The sequence below is a fragment of the Solanum tuberosum genome, unplaced genomic scaffold (genome assembly GCF_000226075.1).
Source record: "Solanum tuberosum cultivar DM 1-3 516 R44 unplaced genomic scaffold, SolTub_3.0 scf00027, whole genome shotgun sequence".
Lineage (NCBI taxonomy): Eukaryota > Viridiplantae > Streptophyta > Magnoliopsida > Solanales > Solanaceae > Solanum > Solanum tuberosum.
This window is the reverse complement of record NW_006238953.1, coordinates 1,988,662-1,993,242: the sequence shown is the minus strand read 5'-3', so window position 1 is coordinate 1,993,242 and position 4,581 is coordinate 1,988,662. Positions and strand designations below refer to the sequence as shown.

General features: G+C 38.0%; 1 pseudogene; it reads left to right on the top strand.

Annotated features, from left to right (window-relative positions):
- The first annotated feature begins 383 nt into the window (after positions 1-383).
- Positions 384-4,091, top strand: LOC102584027 (cyclin-A1-4-like; annotated as a pseudogene).
- Positions 4,092-4,581: the final 490 nt, after the last annotated feature.

Here is a 4,581-nt window from a genome sequence, read left to right as displayed (position 1 = left end):
GTTAACCCAGATAAGATAGAGAAGGAAAAGGATTCTAGGACACAGAAGTTATGGTCTTTTATGCCGTTCATTCGTGTTTTTTTCCTGTCATGTGAGGTAGTGAGGGATGGAAGGAAGGAAGGAGAAAAATAAAGAGAAGAGACCTTAGGGTGGGGGATTTGACATGAGTGGTTGAATTCTCAATCCAAGACTGGAAAATGGGCATGTTACTTCTTTTGTTTTCTCTAGTTTATATATAATCTTCACATTTTACACCCATAGAGACTTGACATTCTTCTTCTTCTTCTTCGTTTTCTTGAAGAACAGGGTGATGAAAAATTAGAAGGAGAAAATAACGATGACCCTCTTCTTTTGTTTCGAGTGTGGTGGCGAAGAGACAAGCAATGACGGCGAATTCATCGGGGTTGAAGAATAATCATACCAGAAAATTGAATGCTGGAGCCGCAAAGAAACGGCCGGCACTTTCTAATATCTCGAATCATATAACTATCTCTTCTTGTAACTCGATTTCTCATTCCTCCAAACTCGTGAGTGTTTCTCTGTTTTTGTTCTTTGTTTGTATAAATGGCTTGATAATGTGTCCTTTTTTGCTGTAGGAAGGTAATTAGAGTACTGGAGTTTATTTTAGTATGAGTGTTAACATGAATTGTTTAGCATTTCATTATCGTGGATCAATTCCTGCTTTTTGTCTCCTTAAGTGATTGTATTACTATTCTTAATTTTATTACACAAATAAGTAGAAGACATTAAGGAACTTTTGATAATTTTGAGTTTTCACAGTTTGATGAACCTTTTATTTAATAGTTGTTTTGCAATGTGAGTAAAATGAAAAAGTTTGTTTCTTGTATCTGAAGTTGTGACTAACTTGGAATCATTTTTGGCTTTGGAAGTCACCAGGTACATCTAAGATTGTAGGAAGAACATTCCTACTTGCAATAGTAATGCAGTTTCCTCAGAGACTGTTGTTCTGTCAGCATCCTCCTCTGTCAGATCAAGCAGCAAACTTGTTTCTATTCAACGAAGTGATGCAGTTGTACCTAAGATCAGTGTCATTCCTCTTCCTGCCACTTGCAGCATGGACATTTCTCCATCTCACTGAGATATCTTAGTCTCCATGGATGAATCTATGGACACAGTGAGAAGTCCGGAGGTCGAATACATAGATGGCCATGAATCGACTGCTGTTGATTCCAACGAGAAGAAGGTGTGTAGCACCCTCTACATCTCAGAACATGTCAAAGCAGCAGGTTTTGATCTTTTCAGCAGAGAATAGTCCTTGTTCTAGCATTTCATTTTAACTATAACATTTATTTAATACAATTTATTCCGGCAGCAGATATATGCAAGAGAGATATACTTGTTGACCCACAGTTATGTGCTACAATGGCCTGTTGAGAGCCTCTGAGGTATAAAGCTCTTTGAATTGGATGATGCTGCTAACTTTAACTGAATTGCAGTTTTACAAACATTTTTATCAAACATGTTTTAATGTTATCTTTGATCACTGTACTAGGATAAGAAAAGGCCTTCCACAGATTTCATGGCGAAAGTACATAAAGACATCAATCCTAGCATGCGAGCTATCTTAATTGACTGGCTTGTTGAGGTAAACTTCTAATAACTTTCTTCTCTAAAGTTATGTCCCTGTTGAAATATCAGTTATATTTACGTGATACATTTTACCACAGGAGTATACTTGATCAGGTGTTTTTTTTTTTTTTTATTAACCAAGAAATCCGTCTGTGACCCGCCCTTTGGACCAATCACAGCCTTCTAAACTCGGTGGATAATGGGCCCGCCCCTCTACCCTTCTCCACTTAAATACCGGGCTCCGCTTTGCATGGTGTGGGGCTTGAACCTGCGACCTAAGCCATTTTGTAGACTTTGGAATTGTGTTATCTTTGCCATTTTGTAATGTTAATCTGCTTTTCTAAGACCTCTTGTCTGGTTTACTCTCATCACTATTGGAAGTGGTCTTAGGTTCAGAAGACAACTGAAAATGGTATAGGGAGTTTTGACATCAGAGGACTAACCAAATAGGCTGTTAAAATGTAAATGTACAGCAACTCCATGGCCTTTTACATCTTCAAGATTGACATTGAGCTGCCACACTGCTGGGGTGTGAATATGATTATCCACCTTACACAAAAAAATGTTGCCTCTCTACCCTCACAAGATAGGGGTAAGCCTGCGTAAACACCATCTTTCCTAGACCCCACTTGTCGGATTAGTGTGATAACACTGAAGACCTCACTTGTGGATTACACTGGGTTTGTTGTCGTTTTATTCTCAGTTTCTCCATTTGTTATGGCATGTGAAATATTTTCCCTAATGTGTTCTTTGAGATCATATGTTTCTCTCCAAATTTCTGATTTACCAGCTCCGTTGCTGAAAGTTGAATGATATGATAGACTGAACTTTGCACAAGTTATACCCACTTTTTCATAGCAATAGCAAGCCCATAGCATGAAAGTTTTGAACCTCGATAATCAAAACAAGTGTGTCTGGCTGTAGTTTCGAATATTATAAAAATCACATCATTTATGTAGAGCTTATAATTAAGCAAAAAAAATATGAAGCTACAATACGCTGCTTTTGACAATTAACTACATTGATCAATATCTTTCGGGCAATTTGATGGACAGACAACGACTACAGTTGCTTGAAGTAGCTTGCATGATGATCACATCGTAAATTTTATCGAGAGAAATAATGAAAACATTTCTTAGTTTCATCTTCGAATTATGCAGCTTTAAAAATTGCATATGTTTTCGCCATGATCTTTACACTTTTTTCCTTGAGTGCTTTTCATATTCTTGTTTCCTCAAATATTTCAAGCATATCTGTAAGAAAATGCTCTAAGATATTAATATGGGAAATGCTTTATTGTAGAAAATATGAGGAGATCTGTGCACCTCAAGTCGAAGAGTTCTGCTACATAACAGACAACACTTACTTCAAGGAGGAGGTATATGATCTTGATTCACAGAATCTTCAATGGTTAAACTCTGAAGTGGCGCTAAGACGTAGTATTATGTAGGTGTTGCAAATGGAGTCTGTTGTTTTAAATTACTTGAAGTTTGAAATGACAGCTCCAACCGCCAAATGTATTCTGAGGTTAATATTCTTACCATGATCTAGTAGTTGCTTTTGAGTATGATGATTTAGGAACTTATTGTTGAGATATACTGCAGGAGGTTTGTTCGAGCTGCTCAAGGACTTAATGAGGTAACCGTTTCACTTAAGGTTGATAATTCTCCAACATGTTTTATATAGGAAACAAGAGTTGATTAAAATTTTATAATCTACAAGTTCTATCATTGCAGTTGGAACACTTGGCTAGCTACATTGCGAAACTCTCTCTTTTAGAATACAACATGTTTTTTTATGCTCGATCACTCATTGCTGCTTCTGCAATTTTCTTGGCCAAATATATTCTTCTTCCTTCAGGGAAACCTTAGGTATGTACGAATTAGCATTATGACAATCATATAGGCTGTTATAATGCATTTTCCTTCTTATTCTCCTTTCGGTAAATATATTGTTATAAAATTTGACTTTTGAAAACTCCTAATACAGAACTCTACCTTGAGGTGTTATACTTTGTACCAACCCTCTGATTTACAAGACTGTCATGGCACTACACAACCTTTTCTGCAACACCAACAATTCTAGCTTACCAACAGTCAGGGAAAATACAGCCAACACAAGGTAATTTATCCTAGCCCCTTCTGACAATGATGATTAGTGGAATGAAGTCCTAACAAATGTATACTTTCTTGATATAGGTTTGCATAACTCTCTTTACAATTCATCCCAAGCCTGTATAGTGGAGTTTGAACTGCACACATTCTATTATATTGGGATAAATGATCTACCTTCTCAACTCTAATCAAATCATGTTAACTTAATAATGACTTCATAGACATGTATGTTTATGTACATGCAGAGTCATCTAGGCATCTGCATACATTTCCTATATTCTAATGTTTGGTTTTCTGAAACAGTACAAATTTGTTGCAAAGAAGTATTGACCTCCAATTGTACTTGTAGAGTTCTTCCACAACATAAGCAGCTAAGCCAGTGATATGAGAAGAAACATCAACTTCAGTATTCCAATTGTTTGTTAAATTAACTCATGGCATTCAATCTTATATAGGTTGTAACTTGCAATGTCTATGGAAGAGCTAGCCTTAACAGAGAGCGTCTTTGTTTTGTAGTCATCAACATTAACATTGCAGTAGAGTAGTCTGTTGTACACTACTATTTCTCTCCGGCTTAGAAAGTCTAGTCAGTTTGTCTACAGAAGTAGCGTTATGGGTTGTTTCATTAGCACAGAAACTATTCAGTATTCCTGCCACAAGCGGGTGGGGGGACCTCGAGGCACGACACCTTAGGGCTCTCGGGGGCCGGGGGGCCTCGAGGCATGACGCCTCGGGGATCTCGAGGGAGGGAGGGGGGACAGCTCGAGGCACGACGCCTCGGGGAAAGGGAAGAGTGGTTGAGGGGCCTCGAGACACAATGCCTCAGGGGAGGGGTGGAGGGTCTGAGCAGTGAAAATAAGGGCAAACTTATGGCATG